Raw genomic sequence first — 18267 nt, forward strand, 5'->3', positions numbered from 1 at the left:
CTGCCAACCTTGTGGTTAGCAGCTGTAGCACTTAACCATGACGCCACCAGGGTTTCCCAGGTGAAGACAGAGGCATATATTGAAGTGATGCCTCCGTAAACCAAGAAATGCTCAGGGTTACCAGAAGCTGGAAAAGACAAGGAAGGCTCTTCCCCTCGAACTTTCAGAGAGAGAATGGGCCTGCCAATACCTGAATATGTACTTACGGCTTCCAAGACTGAGAGAATAAATTCCCGTTGTTTTATGCCACCCAGTTTGTGGTGCTTTGTTATTGGTTACCCCAGGACACTAATATGCTGATGAAATTTGAATTTCAGGTAACTAGTAAATACATTTTTAGCGTCTGTCCCAAATGTTACGTTTATTGTTTATTTGAAATTCAAGTTCAACTAGGCATCCTGCGTTTTTATTTTTAAATCTGAAAACCGATACTAGTGGCACTGTTTACCAGATAAACTACCCGATGCTTACGGGCTACTGGGAGAAGGTGGGGAGGCTGTCTCCCAGGTATTTTATTTTAAATAAAGTTATTTAAGCACACTGATCTTAAATAAATGCTTTAATATTAAACAAAGGCACATTTTATTTTAAATAAATGTATTTTAAGTGAATTTATTTTAAATAAATGTATTGATTTAAAATTTATTTTATTTAAGATAAATCCACGTGTTTTAAATGGGGTGTCCTGGAGGCCATGTTCTCCCTTCTCTTTCCTGTTCTTTAGAGACCCAGAAGGTGGGGGTTTTAAGACAAAGTGAGGGGATGTTATTTTAAGTCAGAAAAGCTGGATTCAGATTCAAGTGTAGGATCTGTCTTTAATTCCCTGAACTTGGGAAGTTCCTTTTGCTCCTCTGGCCTCAGTTTTATTCTTCTGTAGAAAGGAGCTAGGGCCTCATCTGGTTCCCAGGATGCTGTGTGATTCATAATGCATGAAAGTGCACGACGAGCTAGCTTCGTGATGGCTTTGGTTATTAAGGCCTTATGTTGCCTGGTGTTGCAGAGTAAGCTCCCCCATGGACCAGAGGGCAGGGGTGTGGACTGATCCACAGCCTCTGTGCGGGGCAGAACTTGTCCTGGCCTGTGGCTCAGCCACAGGGGTGGATGACCCCATCACCTAGGTAAACACAGGCTTACTTGTGCTTACTTACTCATCTGTACTGAATAATTTCAGATGGATTTCACCACATCTAAGTAAGCCCATGCTTCCCTTGCTTACTGGGTCATCCGCCCCTGACAAGGACTGTAGATTCAAAGAGAGGCTTTCATTCTGTAGGAAGGTGCTGCGTGGTTGGGAAAAGAGACAGATGCCAGCCATACCTAGAAGCGGAATCTTTGAAGTGGTGAAAAAATGTGAAATTGTTCACTACAGATGATCTAGTAAGCAAGATAAGCATTGTGCTTACCCTGCATATTGGATAATCTGCCACTGCTCAGGCCTCTTGACCTCTTGGGCCTGTTCACTTGGCCATGCAGTTCAAGGTTGCTGTCACCAGGGGTCAGGTTTGCACATTTATTGCTAATACTTGCCTTTCGTGATGCTCCAGGGAGCCTCCAGACTGTAAACAAGAGGGACAGGGAGGCTGGGGTAGTGGCACGTTTTTTTATGTGGGTCCTGGAGCTGTGGGTCTGTGGCCTGCAGAACCGGAAGGTCAGCTGTTATTCTCTCTATTGACATCCCACTTTGTACCTTCTGGAGTCCTTGGGTGGTACAAACGGGTAAGCGCTTGACTACTAACTGAAAGAATGGTGGTTTGAACATATCCAGAGGTGTCTTGGAAGAAAGGCCTGGCTACCTGCTTTTAAAAGGTCACAGCCAATGAAAATTTTATGGAGCGCAGTCCTACTCTGAATTCATGGGTTCTCCATGAGTCAGACTGACACAGTGGCAATTGGCCTGGTCTGCTTATTGTACCTTCTGGGGGCTTCATCTGTTTGACCCTTCACCAGGAGGTCCCGTGAAAGAGGTTGGGTTAGGTGGTTGGTGTTCAGAGAGAGCCCTGGACAAAGAGTGTGAACAGAGTTTAGGTCCCAGCTCTAAGTTGGTCTCTCGCTAGTGTCCTTGGTGGGTGAGCCTCAGTTTCTTCTTCAGTAGAATGGGGTAATAACACCTCCCTTGGGGGATTTTTTTGGGGGGGATGTGTCAAGATACAGTGAATTGAGGTGTGGTTGGTTCTTGGGCAGCGATGGCTTCTCTAGGCCAGCCCAGCCCCTGTCTAGCATGGCTTATGATGGAAATGGGGAGATAAGAGAGAAACACAGGAAAAGAACAGTACAAATGTTGTCACGAGATATCTTGTGACCCATTGCCATATCCTGGAAGCAAGCACAGAGGCAGGAGAGGGCGCTGTGGCCCAGAGGGTCCAATTTACTGGCTTGAGCTCACACAGCTCACATAGCTTGGGGTTCACCTGGCAGGGGACTGAACTGGGCTTTGATGTCCTTACAAATGAGAGTTAGATCAGGTACTGAAGGCAGGTGTGGCCAGATGAACATCCAGGCAGTGGGGCTTCTGGCGTTCTAGGTTCAGTTCAATATATTTCCTTGACACCTGCTCTGGCCCAGAGGGCTGGTTCTCTGGAGGCAGAAACAGAGGCTTTTGGTGCAGTGTAATGAGCAGCAAGGTGCCTACACTCTTTGATACAGGGATTGGACCAAGCACCCAGAGAAGGCTTTACCGTTTCCATTGCCAGGCCTCTTTCAAGAACCACGTGCATCCATGTCTTTATTGACCAGGGAGAAAGTTGAATCACCCTGGGGTGAAAGAAGAGTTGGTGTCTTTGAACTGGGCCCTCCCTGGCCAGTCACCCTGCCTTCCTCCTGGCCCCCACCCTGTTGCACCTCATCGGGGGGACAGCCATGCAAGGACTCTATTCACCAGTCCCTCACTGTGGGGGTGGAGGGAAGCCTGAGGGCTCTTGGTAGTACTCTTTCTCCCCGTGAGTCCCTGTGCTCCTCCCCCACTCCCCCAGAGTTGCTGTGGTTTCCCCGTCAGCAGAAACGACTCCTCACCCACAATTGCATCAATCCCTCCATAGTCAAAGTGACTTATGTTGTAAGATATGGTCAGGGACTGCACCCTGTACTCTGGTTATGGGCTGGCTGGGCCAGCCACATTGGGGGTTGGGGCTGACCTTGTTTTGACTTGGATTTCGGCGAGGAGAGGAATGCAGGGATGGGGTGAGTGTGAGAAGACATAAGACTCATCCACACAGCCAGGAGGGGGCACTGAGGCAAGTGTCCAGTGACCTTGACCAGACCACACTGGGGAACCATGTGGCTTGCTTACCCCCATCCCCACCACTACCACCAACAGCAAAAGAGGAATGAAGAGAACCAACTGATTCACCTTCTGATACACTGCAGTGGGGTGGGGGACCAGGGGGGTGAGTTGGTTTAGTTTCTTCCTCTTTCTTTATTTTGCATTCCTTGGCTTGCTTCCCCTTCAGCTGACACATTGTGGCCACGGGCTGAGGGCTTCCAACCTCAAGACCAATTTCTTCCCTCTCTCTGTTTCACAGGCACAGCCTTGGGCAGGAACTATCTTTAGGGAGCGATGAGAATCCACCCGCCTTGAGTTTTTGGGATCCTCCTCGGGGCAGAGACAGGTCTCCTCCCAAGAAGGCAGGAACTACTCTGCCCATTTTTCAGATGAAGAGGATGAGGCCTGAAGGGATCTCAGTGAGTACTTTGATTCCACTCCTCTCTCCTGACCCCACAGTGCAGCTTAGCTCATTGTGTCTGAACTGAAGACTTCGTGGTCATCTGCCAGCAAGACAGGGGTGGGCCTGGGTGGGCAGTATGTTCTCTTCAATGGGAGGAGGATGGGCAAAGGCCCAGAGATGGCCCGGAGAGGGCCCTGGAATGAGGACTGGGGTTTCAAACTCACCACCTCGCACAGTATAACACGTGGAGGTGCAGTTGGAATGAAACAGCCCAGATGCTGAGCCAGCACAGGGGAGATGGTATCCTGGAGTGTCCCCTGGACCTGTGGCAGATTTGCATGTTGTTAGGTTCTGTCAAGTCAATTTCCACTCATAGTGACCCCATGTGACTGAGTAGAACTTCCTCATAGGGTTTTCTAGACTGTTTCATGGGAAGGAGCCATAGTGGTGCAGTGGTTAAGCGCTTGGCTGCTAACCAAAATGTTCGTGGTTTGAACCCATCAGCCACTCCGTGGGAGAAATATGTGGTGGTCTGCTTCTGTAAGGATTACAGCCTCGGAAACCCTATGGGGCAGTTCTACTCTGTCCTGTAGTGTTCCTATGAGTTGGAATTGACTTGGTGGCAACAAGTTAACCTTTACGAGGCCAGATTGCCAGGTCTTTCTCCTCTAGAGTGGCTGGGTGGGTTCAAACCACCAACCTTTTGGTTAGCAGCTGAGCTCTTAACCGTTGTGCCACCAGGACTTCTTAGATTTGCATGAGTGACACATACACTTGCCACTAAAATTCGGGGGGCTGTTTGTTACCACGGCATAATCTACCAAGCCTGACTATACAAATGACTGGCCTTTATTCTGAAGGCCACAGGGCGTAATTGAAGTCTTGCAATGGCAGTGCCTAGATCCAACACTTGTGTTAAGAAAGCAATCTGACTCACTCGTGATAAGCTTCATGAGCATGGCAATGCATCTGTTGGTGGGTTGGTAGATTGGTTGGCTGATTGCTTTCGCCTTTCTGTACACCTGGGGCCCAGGATAGTACCTGGTACACGTAGGTGCTCATTAAGGATTTATTTTCTCCCCTTCTGCCTCCAGGTTGCCTCCTCCCCAAATTATTCTTCATACAAACACCATTCACTCTCTCCTTCACGCCTTAATTTCTTCCACAAATATGTACCAAGCGCTTACTATGTCCCAGGCATTGTGCTTTACATATGTTATTTCATTTTTACACCAATCTTGGCAGAGAGGTACTTATCCCCGTTTTACAGATGAGGAGTGTGAGCCCTAAAGTCTAATCCCTCTCCTTTCCATTAGCACCTTTCACTCATTCTTTTTGTCTTCATGTGGTACCTCCTGGGAGCCAGCAAGCAGTGCTAGGGAGTGGGGGGCAGGGAGGGGATACATGTAAATATGAGAAGACATGGTTCCTGCCCTCAAGGACCCTCAGTCTGGTGGGTTCACTCTCATGCCAGTGCACAGATGCCATCCAATGTGGCACCCACAGGGGATATGTACAGGGTACAATAGAAGTATGGAGAACCCTTGGGCTGAGACTTAAGCAGTGTCTCCAGGAGGACAAGGTTGGGAATAGGGTGGAGAGTGGGATGGGATGGAGGGAACAGCATGTGCAAGGCAAAAAGGGGTGTTACGGGTTGAACTGTGTCCTCTAAAAAGATATTATTCTAGTTCCAGGTACCTGTGAAGTGACCTTGTCCAAAAATAGGGTCTTTGAAGATGTTATCGGTTAAGTTAACATGAGGTCATAGTGGGGTGGGATTGGTCCTAATCCAGAATGAGTGGTGTCCGCATAAACAAGGAGAGAGACACAGAGGGAAGAAAGCCATGTGAAGACAGAGGCAGAGACTGGAGTGATACATCTACAGGCCAAGAAACACCGAGAACTGCTGGGAACCACCAGAAGCTAGGAAGAGGCAAGAAAGGATCTCTCCCTAGGCCTTTCAAGAGAGTGCCGATTTATTGATTTAGGCTTTCTAGCCTCCAGAACTGTGTGACAACAAATTTCTCTTGTTTCAAGTCATCCAGTTTATGGTACTTTGTTATAGAAACCATAGGAAACTAATACAGGGGGTAAGAGCACTGAGTCTGCTTAGGGAACAGCAACTCATTCAACCTGGTTATAAAATGAGCGGAGAAGACTGCTGGAAGAGAAGTTGGGAACAGCAGGTAGGGCCTAAACTGTGATATTTAAAGACATTTCAAAGGCTAAAGATAGCAAGAACTTTTCCTCTTGAAAGCCAACTGTCATGACTTGGTGGTAGTTGCTTGGAGTACTGTGTTAAGGAGGACTCTGAGGCTGCATCTGGTCTTTTAGGGCAGGGTGCTATGATCAACTGTTGATGTTTTCATAGGCCTGGAAGCTGGGAGTGAAGCCTGCGTGTCACACATTTGCCAGCTTCACTTCAGGAGCTTCTGAGCTGTGGAAAGATTTTGAGCAGGACAACGATGGGGCCTGGATTACAGATTAGAAAGATCATTCATACCTTGCCCAACATCATAGAGCAAATAAGTGGAAGAGACATGTTTGAACCCTAGTCTGGCTGACAACACAGCCTGTATTCTTAGAACTTCCCTGCCTTCTGCTAGAACAATTTCTTTCTTGGCCAGAGAAAGCGTATTTCAATTTGGAAGCTCCCAGTTAGTTTTGTCAACGATCATTCTCATTGATGCCTCTTGCTTTCATCACTTCCTTTCTCTTCTTATTAACCACTCCTCCCCTGGGCACATCCTCATCACCTTATGCCTAGATCATTTCAGCTTTGCCCTGCTCAGCCCTGATTCTGAAGCGGAGGTCTACAGCTCACCAGTGTGCCATGAACACTTCTCAGCTGTGAGGTCAAACCTCAATCAATGCGGGAAGTTTTTTTTCTTTTTTTGCAACAACTAGGGGGATGTTTGCAGACCGAAAATTGAGCCGAATGTGGTTACTGTATAAAGTAAAGTAAATCTTGTTGTGGATAGGAAGAGAGAGACATCTATAACAGAACATCAAGCTAATACCAAAGAAAATGGCAGGCAGGCTCTGCTCATCGTGATCGATAGGGGTCCAGGCTGAGAAAGCAGTCAGTCTTGAACGTCATCAATAGGGAACACAGGGTCCTGGAGGATCTCACACTGGCAATCAAATGCTCAACCTGGAAGGAACGTCCATTAGTTCTACTCACAACTCATTGTCCAGAACTAGTCACATGGGGCTGGAAGGTGCGAGTCTGTTACGCACCTGGAAGGTGGAGAGCCAGAAGGATTTGCTAAGCAGCTCTACTGGGTACTATAGTTTGCCTAGTACCTAGCACAGAGCCTGGCAGAGAGTAGGTGAAGTGTAAATTTGTGTTGAGGATGATGTCCAGCCCAACCAGTCTGTCAAAAAGTCTCCTACAGAGGCACCCATGACCTCCATGTTTCTATGTCCGGTGGACACCCTTCAGTCCTCACTTTCTCGTCCTTGCATGTAACACTGCACCTTCCGTCTGAATACATGTCTTCTGGCTTTGGGAAGGAGCCCTAGTGGCACAGTGGTTAAGCGCTTAGCTGCTAACCAAAAGATCAGCTGTTCGAACACAATAGCTGCTCTGCAGAAGGATGTGGCACTCCGCTTCTGTAAGGATTTACATCCTTGGAAATCATACGAGGCAGTTCTACTCTGTCCTATAGAGTCATTATGAGTTGGAATTGACTGAACAGCAATGGGTTTTTTTTGGTTTTATTGGCTTCGGGATACCTGATTTTCTTCCTACCATTTAGGTCACTGCTTCCCTGGCAACTTGGCAACTTTCTCCTCTTCTACCTTATAATTTGGAGTTCATTGAGCCATGGACCTCTTTTCTCCTCACATGGGATGCTTTTCTTACCAGATTTCATCTAGCCCCTGGGCTCTAACCATCCTCTGAATGCGGCTCCATGTTCATATACCCCACTGTCTACTTGGCATCTTCTCAAGAATATCTCAAAATCATGTCAAACTTATGTTGAAAACCAAAGTCATAACATTTCTTCCCCCCAACGCTTGGTCCCTAAAGCTGGTCCTATTTCCAGGCTTCTCCATCTCACTGAACACGAACATTACCCACTTAGTTGCATGCTTGACACTTTCCTCTCCCTCTCACAGCCTTCATTTTAAAGACCCTACCAAATCCTATCAAATTTTACTTCTTTAGTATCCCTCCAATCCATTCACCCATCTCCAACTCCATCACTGTTATCCTGGTCCATAGGACCACTGTGTCTCACCTGGATTGCTCTAAGGCCCTCCAAGTGGTCTCCAAGTCCATTCTCCATGCAGCAGCCAGAAGGATCCTTTCAAAAGGCAAATTTGATCATATTTCTCCACAACCCGCTAATGGTTTCAATGGCCTGCCATTGTTCTGAGCAAAAAGATAAAAAGTTTTTGTAAAACCTGCAAGGAAGGTATGCTAGATCAGGCCAGTTTCCCCAACCTCATCTTGCTCCCATTACAATGCCTGAAGCACATTTTAAAAAGACCAGTCACCACGCCTACTCATGGCAACCAATGTGTGTCAGAGTAGGGGTTTTCAATGGCGGATTTTTTAAAAGTAGATTGCCAGACCTCTCTATCGAGGTGTCTCTGGATGGACTCAAACTTCCAATCTTTTGGTTAGCGGCTGAACATATTAACTCTTTACAGCACCCAGGAACTCCTGGAACATAGCAGGTGCTTGGTCAGTATCTTTTGAATAAATGAACATATGTTATAAGAGAAATTGGCAATCAGTTCTGTGGCATTAATCAGATTATTTTGACTACGGAAAAGCCACAGAAATAGCCTGGATGGCTTTCCTGGGTACTGAGGCTGGACAGGGCCCCTTGGCTGGCCTGGATGAGCACCTATGGGGCCACTGTTGAGCTCTGAGCCTGGAGGTAGATGGAGTGATCCTTTGATGCAGTCATTGTTCAGGACTGGAACCCAAGCAGTTTTAGCTAAGACCCAGCTCTTAATCTCTGTGCCCTACTGCCCACTCTCTTTCCTTATGCACTCCACCTGGCATGGTGGAGGTGTCAACATGGTGGCTATTTATATTATTCTTAGGCTGCCTTGGGACAGGACACGGCAGAAGTAGAGAAAAAAGACTGTTAGCAAGGATTGATTGACGGTCAACTTCCTCTCATGCCCTGTGTTCCCGGCGGGGGGTGGAGGCAGAGGTGTTAACTAAGGTATGGCAGGTAGCGGTGAGGTGTCTTGAGGAGGGGCGCTAATGAGCAGTTTCTATCAGCCATCACAGCTTCCATTACCAGCTGTGAGAGATCATTCAGCAATTTAAAACTAATTGCCTTAGTCGCTATTTTCTGTAGATAGGACTTTGGGTGGAGGGTCCCCAAGGGGTTAGCTCAGGTGGGAACCTCTATTTCTGGGGGCCGGAGATGAGTCAGTCATCTCCCTGTGGTCTGCGGGGCGTCATCAGGAACCGCGACAGTCATTTCTCTCTTTGTGGCTTTGAGGTCTGGGGGTGGAGGGTGAGGCCCCTGAGACCCCTGGGGCCTGCAATGGAAAGAGGTCAGCCTACTGAGACCCAGGGGACACAGGAGGGACTTTAGGAGGCCTGTGGGGGGAGGCTGGGATTTTCCCTGACCTCTGGACCTCCCAGCAGCCTTGCCCAATCCCCGCCAGGCCAGTGTGAGGAATCCCACCGAGCCCATTTTATCTTAACTCAGGAGGAAGCTGTCCTCATTATTTCTGTTTCACAGATAAGGAAACTGAAGCTCAGAGAGGTTAAGGGACTGGCCCAAGTTCTCAGTGCTGTTAATGACACAGCCAGGACTCGACGCTGGTCCTGCCTGACACCAGAAGCTGGCGCTCTCTCCCCATCCCACACTGCTGCCTCTGGAGAGGCCAGCTCCTCCTCTTCTCTGAGGGGCTGAAGAGGAAGTGAGGAGTAGGGGTCGGGGAGCACCCACCTTTGGTAGGGCCCTGGCAGGAAGGAGGTAATGTGGCGATTGACTGCAGGGTCTTCTTACCAGGGGTGGGCAGGACGGAGTGAATAAATGAGGGAGGTTGAGGTACCAGAGACGGCAATAGTAGAGCTGCGGAGGGAGCAGTGTTTTGGGGACCTGGTGAACAGGGACTGTGGAAGAGGGGCCGTGGCCCTGGAGGATAAAAGGACTTCCAGAGATGCTCCCACCCTCTCTCTCTCTCCTTCCACCTTCTGACCTCCTGCTGGGACCTCCTCATGGCTGAACTCAAGCAGAAACTAGCAGACAAAGGAGCCTGGGGAAGGAGCTGTCCATAGAGGTCATTTCCTGGGGGACAGAGAATGGGTGCAGGAGGGTAAAGGGAGAGGAGCCACCACACCCATGAGCAGATGGTAGGATGCTGTGGCCAAGTGGTAAAGGTGGGGCGAGGGGGGTGCAGACAGGAGGAAGGGGAGGGAGTCAGTGTGGACAGTATCTCCTTTAGTTCCTGTCTACTCCCAACAAGATGGACCAGTCAGCTGGCCTGCCAGTCAGTCTACCCCAGGCGCTGGAGACCTGCCCCATCTCCTCCTTTGGGCTCTACCTAGTCTGTTTCCTCAGACTGGTGCTTTCCAAGGCAGGAACACTGTCTCCTACATGAAACCGGGAGAGTCCCCCAGGGCTAGAGCTGGGCCTCTCTCATCAGACTGGGCTTTCCTTGAGGGTTGGTTTCTTAACTACTTTTCTCTTTCTCCACAGTCTAGTCCAGGCTAGGACAGGCCCTCACACCTGGGGCTGACAGCCTGTTGTCCCTTCCTGGTTTCTCTCTGTCCCCTCCTCCAGATTCCTTCTCCCTGCTTCATGAGTGGCATCTGCTGGGCCAGCCTGAGCACTGAGCGGTTGACTGAGCAGGTTTGGAAGCCATCTTGAACGCTGCCTTCTCAGGTCACGAAGATACCACAAGGCCTTAGTGACAGGCATCCTCAGTCCAGATAAAATAACCACCAGCATAGCCAGGAAGTGAAACCACCTGCTCAGCACTTGGGCGAGTGCCCGGCTGAGAAGGGGGTGGGAAGGGAAACGAGCCTGGTGAGGTGGGGTGGGTGGGCCGAGGAGAAGGGAGGAGGGAGGGGTGACTGAGTGGCCTCCAGGCCCTGACGAGAGCCCGGTCTCCGCCATGCTAGAGGCAATTAGCTGCCTCTCCCGACTCCGGCTGCTCAGTGGTGGTGGGCATTAAATATTTATGAATCAGTGGAGTTCATGGTGCTTTCGGAGCAATAAGTTTTCATGATGTGTGTTTGGTGAGCGAGGCAGCTGCCCCTGCCAGCGCTCACTGGCGCATTAATCCGGCGTGTCGTCGCTCCCGCCACGTAGTTATAAATAATTTTGTCCTGATAATCATGGGGTAGAGAGGGACAGAGCAGTGTCACGAGAGGCCGCTCCGAGCAGGTGGCCATCAGCCAGCTGCTGTGAGGTGCTGGGGCGGGAAAGAGACTGCGGAAGGGTGGGGTTTGTGGAAGGGAAGGAGCGGGGGCGGCCATGATGGACAAGGAGGAGCGGGGGCTGGGTGCTCCTCTCTGAAGCTGACAGGAAAGATTCAGAAAGCCCTGCCAAGGAGAGACAGTGCAATTAAACCCTTAATTGCTAATCATCTTCTCAAGCCGATGCTCTCAGTGGCTTTGGGAGCCTGAGGAGCCTGAGGAAGGTGGCATAGCCCACTGTTGGGATCTGTGGAATCTCAGTGACTCGGTCTCAGGTTCAAGACCTACCTCCCCACCTGTATCCTCAACTGTTAGGAGTGTGATGCCAGGCAGGGAGACTCCATCGTGCCGGCCAGCCTGGCTCCATGGTGTCCAGCCTCTGCAGGGCTGGAGTGCTCTGAGGGGCACAGACAAGCCCTGGGCACTGCGGAGGCCCTGGGGGTGTCTCCGTGGGATGGGCTGAGGGAGACAAAGCCCTGCAGCCATTCATTCCTCCCTCCTCTTTGACATCCAGGAAGCAACATAAGCAATGGGCTTGGCTTCACCTTCTTATGCTCACTCATCAGCAGTGAGTGAGTTACTTAGCCCCTCTCAGCTTCCATTGCCTCATCTGCAAAATGGGAGTTAGAAATTGTGGTGAGATTGGGATGCTCTGAGGATGGTGTCAGGTCTGACTGAAGCCAGGGATCCCCACACCTGCCCTTCCCACAGCGAAGGACTCTGGGACTGCCTGCCCAGAACCCACACCAGGGCCCACATCAGAGCCTTCCTGTCCTGTATGTGGGTGGGAGAGAGAGGGCCAGAGAGACAGCGGGCAGGAGAGGGCATTTTCCCGGAAGCCTGATACCCTGGCCAGCTCTGGGCCTTCTAGTCCAGAACAAGGGGTACTGGGCCCAGATGCCATCTGAGAGTAAAAGGGCAGAGAGAGCAAGAGTGAGAGGGAGAGAACGAGAGAGGGAGAGCGAGAGCAAGAGCTAGAGAGAGAGAGAGAGACAGCGAGAGGGGGAGAGAGAGAAAGAGACAGTGAGAGGGAGAGGTGGCAAGAGAGAGAGACACAGAGAGAGGGAATGCAAGCTCGGCTTTGTCACAGGCTGGGCTATCAGTTGCTGGCCCCTCCCAGGAAAGAGAGAAGAGACCACTCATAGCCCTGTGACCTCTATCCTCTTTGAAAGCTCCACCCCTACAAAATGTGGAACTCGGAGCAACTTCCTTTGCCCTGTTACTGACTTACCTTCCTTAGGAAAGAGGAAGGAGTAGGGTGGAATGGGATTGGGGTGGGAGCTGGGAGAAGGGTCTCTGAGCTCAGAGGAGACACTGGATCTCCACTGGACAGTGAGTCACCAGATGGCTAGGCAGGCCCGGGAGAGGCGCTCCAGGGAGAGGAAGCAGCATGTGCAAAGGCAGGGAGGCGTGAAAGGGAGCAACTTTTTCAATATTGATGAAATCTGGTTAAGCGTGTTTCAAAGCAGGCTTGAAGGGGACTCAAGGGACCGTTCAAAAGACTGACTTACAACTGGTGACGGGAGGAAGAAGAAAGGGGGGCTGTGTTGGCAGTCACCTCAACTTTGGCCTCAGCCTGAGCTGGGTGCAGGCATTGAGGCCTCCAGGACAGCAGAGGCTCTAGAATGGAGAGCCACCGAGTCAAGGGTCAGTTACTGGCTTTGTGGCCATGACCTAGTTATTCTGCCTTTTTGAGTGTTAATTCCACATCCATAAAATTGCTCCCCAATCACAACGTTACCTTAGTTAGCTGATAGATCCTTAGGGACATCTTCGAGAGTAGGCTTGGTGGTTAGGAGAGAAGGCCTGGTGGTACCCCGCCGGCACTTTGTGTCCTAAATCATACACCATCAGTCTGTCACCTCGCAGTGAATTCCCCCACACGCGCTCCTGCCCCACTGGTCCATGCTTCACCAAGCAACCAAGAAAACCGGTTGCCGCGGATTCAGTTCTGACTCATGGCAACCCCAAGTGTGTCAGAGCAGAACTTTGTTCCAAGGCGCCTCTGGGTGGACTCAAACCTCTAACCTTTTGGTTAGCAGCTGAGTGTGTTAACCATTTGCGCTACTCAGGGACTCCAAGCACCCAAGGGATGGTTTTAAAAACTCAGATCTGATTATGCCAGTGCTTAAAACTCATTCATGGTTGCCCCTTGCTGTTAGGGTAACCACACCCCCTCAATCATTTCCTTGGCCTTCAAGGCCCCTACAGAGCTCTCCACTCATTGCACCCCCATGTACCATAACTCCTGGCTGCGGGGTCTTTGCTTTTCTCATTCCCTCTGCTGGAAATACTTTGCCTACTTAATTCCTACATATTCTTCTCAATGCTCAGACTCTCAGCCTGAGCCAGGCCTCCGTGTCCTCTGCTGTAACCACCCCCCCATCCTTCTTCTTAAGGATGTTAATCACAGTTGCAATGAAATGGTCAATTGTCTAGTTCATTGTTGACTCTTTGCCTCCCAAGCTTAAATGTAAGCCTTAAGGAGGCGAGGACCATGGAAGCTTTCATCACCATGGAATCCCAAGGACCTAGCTCAGTGTATTCATCTGCTATTTACTGAATACATGATTTAAAGCATGCACTGGTAGGATGAATATTGGAATCAGGCAGCTCTGGGTTGGAACCCCAGCTCTGCCACTTACTAGGTGTGTGACCTTGAGTATGAACCCTAACACAAGAAACCTTTATTTCCTCATCTATAAATCGAGGGTTCACCATGCGTCTGTCAGTTTGTCGTACGCTGGTGGTTTGTGTGTTGCTGTGATGCCGGAAGCTATGCCACCAGACTTTCACACAGCAGCAGGGTCACCCATGGTGGACAGGCTTCAGCAGAGCTTCCAGACTAAGATAGGTGAGGAGGAAAGGCCTGGCGATCTAGTTCCAAAAGTTAGCCGAGGAAAACCTTATGGATCACAACAGAATATTGGCCGATATTACTGCTAGAAGATGAGTCTCCTAGGCTGGAAAATAGTCAAGATACACAGTGGCTGCAACAATGACTCAAACATACCAACGATGGTGAGGACGGTGCAGGACTGGGCAATGTTTTGTTCTGTTGTGCAGAAGGTCCCCACGAGTCAGAGCCAACTGGACTGCAACTAACAATGACAATGTGAGGATAAAGCTATTTTCTTCACAAAGCTGTTGAGAGGATGATCAAGTCACACCCAGGTGAATTCCAGGTGCATGACATCATGTGGTCACCTCCTATTAGCTCCTGACCACCTCCCTCCACAGGGCTTAGCTTGGAGCTGGGCCACACCAGACAAGTCATCCAAGCCCAGAGGATGAGAACATGGAATTGCTGAGGGGCAATGTTGCTGGGAGACCTTGACACTCACCCCATCTTGTTCAATGGCTGTGGGAACAGAGCAGCTTGAGGGGGGCGGCGTGCGGTTTCGCTTTCATAGTTTTCAAACATAAAGACAAAAAAAGGAAAAATGAAACCACGAAAGTGACAGGGGCCGGGCTGTGCCGCAGAGAAGGCCCATTTTGTCGGCAGCATGACGCACGGTGCTCAGTGGGCACAGGGGTTCTAGCTCGTTTATTTATTTGGTAAGTAACTGACTCATGAGTCAGTCGGTTGGCTTAGTGGTAAAACGCAACCCACTATCAAGGAAATAGCTGAGGAACTGAATGCCATGGATTCTGTGCCAACACATCACTCAGGACTTCTGAAAATCTCTTGTTTTTTCGGCCGGCACGAGCCAACTGAAGCTGTGGTTCCTCACGTTGCTGTCCAGGACCAAATGCCAAGCCATGTGAGATCCTTCAACAATTGCCTCACGATCGCTGTGCACCGCCAATACATGTTTGCTACAATTACGCAGCATCCAAAGGAGAAGCACAAAAGACTTGTTGATTTTGGATGGGGTCCGGCCCCGGCGAGGTGAAGCGAGGGCTGACCTGGGCTCCTGGCAGAGTGTGGGAAGGCCGCGGGCCGCCCTGATGAGGACGTGACCGGCTGGAACAAGTGTTGAACTGGGGCCATCTCGGCCATAACCGCCACCGCGCTGGCCTCGCTCTCCTGCCAGCTGACTCAAGCCGGCTTTCTTTGGAGACTAACCCGAGGAGAACAAAACGAGGAACTGGAGTTCCTATAAAAAGAAGCACGCTCCTTCCTTCAGCCAACAAGTCCCCAAATGATAATCCTCTGGAAGTTGGCCCACCCTTCCCTCTCTTCTTCCCTCCCTCCTGAGCTACCAAACAGGCTCATTGTCTCTTGTCTGTGCAAGCAAACGTTTTGGCTCCGGAGAGGCCCTTCCATTATAGCTGGGGGCTGCAGCCCATCTGAGCTTCACTTCCTGCTTTCCCCAGGCTGGCTGCTCTAGGTGTCAAGAGGTCAGCCAGAATGTCCTGGAACGGAGACAGCTCTGAATTCAGAGTTGGGGGACCCTGGTCCCAGCTCAGGTGCTGCTGCTAACGTTCCCTGTGATGTAGACACCCCACTTACCCTCACTGGGGTTCAGTTTCTCCACTCGTAATCTCAGAAGGCGGGGCTAGAGCTGGGGTTTCTAAACTCTCCCTTTTTAAAGTTTTTTAAGTTGATATTTGACATGGAACCTCAATATATAAAATAGGACTGCTTGGTACATACAAGGCGGGGGGCCAGGCCCCACAGCTATACCCACTCAGCATTTCTGGCCCAAACCCTTCCCAGAGATCTCCTGGGCACCTAGGAGGAACCCTTGGGTTCCATGGAACACAATTTGAGAAACATGGGCTCTCCTCTCTAAGGCCACTGCCAGCCTCCAGGTGAGAAGAAGAATCAATGCTGAGGTAAAATTCCAGTGGTTACCTTTGTCCGTCTCAAGTGAAGCCAGCTCTCTGCCTCGGGCTGGGAGGACAAATTCAGCAAGAAGGCCATAGCCCATAGTAACAACAACAACAGAAATGATTTTGCTCCTGCTGAAGTTTCTTGAGCAACTGGCAGGCCGCCACGAATGTACTTAGGCGGAAAATCACCAGAAAAAATGATATAATCTGACAGATTTTTCACAGGCTTAAATATTCATGAATTAAAGGAATTGGCAGAATTTTCTACGTTATTAGCTTTCATCATGGCTGCAGGAGCAGTTGGTGTACTGGCTGCTCTTCAAGATCCATTAATCTCGTCCATCATAAGAGCAGCCATTTTAAAATTAGCTATTTTTACTGAGTGATGGTGTGCAGGGGCACGGGGGAAATGGAAATGTGATTCCAGTTTAAAGGTCCTCACCTTCTCATTTGAAAAGCAGCAGGAAAGCCAAGCAGCATCGCAGCAGTATGGGGCCAGCACGGCTCCTGAGGACAGGATCTTGGAGACCCAGACATGTGGTGGTGTGCAGAACCCATTATAGTTCCTTTTGCATGCTGAACCCCCGATCTTGAGCTGGGCGTGGCAGGAAGGTTAGATGACCCTCTGGGAGGCAGACACCAAGAGACCCAAGAGACCCAAATAAGGGCTTCTGGATGAGGAAGGCATTTAGACCAAATAGCAGAGTCTTTCTACCAGATGGTACTCAGGGTGCAAGACTGCAGAATAGCCAAGTAATAGTATTATTTATACCGGTATGCTCTGTGCTGGGTACGGCCCTGCGCATGCACCATCTCAGTCTGTCATCACAAAACTTGGTCATAGTTGAGGAAAATGAATCCCAGAGAGGTTAAGTCCGTTGTCTGAGGCCACCTATCTAGTCAGTGGCAGGGCCATGATTCAGATCCATGTCTCTCTGTCCCTAAAAAGCACACAGTGTTGATTTCTGGCCTTCTTGGCACTGTGAAGGCACCATCTCCCAGATGTGGCCAGTACCTGCTAGAGGAAGCTGCTTCTCTCAAAACATGGAGCAAAGTTGTGGGTCAGATCATCCTTACACAGATTGGAGGCCCAGTAGTTTTTTTTTTTAGTTTTTTCCTAGGCTGAGTGCCTCAAGTTGTTTGCGATCAGCTACTAACCTAAACGCTGGTGATTCAAATCCACCCAGTGGTTCTGTGGAAGAAAGGCCTGGCAATCTGTTTCTGTAATAATTACAGCCAAGAAAACCCTATGGAGCGGTTCTGCTCTGTACACATGGGGTCACTATGTTGGAATCTACTTGATGGCAGCAAACACTTTTTCCTTCTTCCTCCTCCATACCTACCTTCTTCCTTCCTCTTTCCTTTCCTTTTCCTTCCCATTTTCCTTCTTTCTATCCATCCATCCATGTACTTATTGAGCTCCTACTATGTTAGGTGCTAAACTAGGCCCTGGTGACAGAGGTGTAGCAAGGGGGGTGGCGTGGGGGGGACACTTCCCCCCAGGAGGAGGTCAAAAGGGGCTCCAGACTAGGTGTGCAATGACATCTTGAGGCGCCACAAATATGAAAGGCACCTAACCAAGGCAGCCAGACAAGAGTGGGGGGGTGGGGGGGAGGCATTCGGCTGACATGTTGCCGTTATCAGCATCTGTTCATCTTGAATCTGGGGGGAGGGCAACTTAGAGATTGCCCCTGGGCACTCGTTAACTTCACTATGCCCTTGCCTGATGGCACAGTGGTTAAGGGGTCAACTGCTAACCTAAAGGTCATCGGTTCAAACCCATCAACCGCTCCGTGGGAGAAAGATATGGCAGTTGGCTTCCCTGAGCATTTACAGCCTATGAAACCCTATGGGTTTGGATTTTCAGAAGCTAGGACCTGGGTACCTCTGTGGGCCTCACTCTGACCCATATGACGGTGGAGTTTACCTGCCCAGCAGAGCCCGTTTCTTGCCTATCTGCCTGAAGGCAGAGTTTGGAAGCTGGGCCAGGATTTCCTGGGCCGCTTACTGCACTCAGGTCTGCCGAGTAGCACATGAGCCAAGACTCAAGGAATTACAAAGTGGTGTTTTGGTTTAGGTGATATTCAAAACATTTGACAACCCAGAAGGCAGAGGTGCCAAGCGGGAGAGACACAGGGCGTAGGCAACTTGAAGAGCCAGATGAGGTATGTTAGGGTGAATGTGGCCTTCCTGGCTCAGACAGGCCATGATGTGGGGTCAGGGGGGCGGCCGAGCACCCCGCTCCCTGTCTGGCTGGTTGGGACCAGCTAGCTCTTTCTGGGTCCTGGAAGCTTTCTTTATGATTGAGGAGCGAGGACCGTCTGCAGACAGACTGAGCGGGGGAGCTGGTGTTTTGGTAACATTTCTCACGTTTATCATCCACAATAATGATGATTAGTCATCATAATAATTAATAATTAT

The 18267-nt window shown here is 50.0% G+C and overlaps 1 long non-coding RNA gene across 2 annotated transcripts in view; it reads left to right on the forward strand.

Annotated features, from left to right (window-relative positions):
* Nucleotides 1-744: 744 nt before the first annotated feature.
* LOC111751615 (uncharacterized) overlaps nucleotides 745-18267 on the forward strand; it is a 61811-nt gene continuing 44288 nt past the window's right edge. The window contains exon 1 of one of the 2 annotated variants that reach the window (XR_002786733.2): nucleotides 745-3678. This is a non-coding gene — a long non-coding RNA (uncharacterized LOC111751615). The remainder of the gene's footprint in view (nucleotides 3679-18267) is intronic. The other variant, XR_002786731.2, reaches the window with a different exon arrangement.

Source organism: Loxodonta africana, chromosome 13 (assembly GCF_030014295.1).
Source record: "Loxodonta africana isolate mLoxAfr1 chromosome 13, mLoxAfr1.hap2, whole genome shotgun sequence".
Lineage (NCBI taxonomy): Eukaryota > Metazoa > Chordata > Mammalia > Proboscidea > Elephantidae > Loxodonta > Loxodonta africana.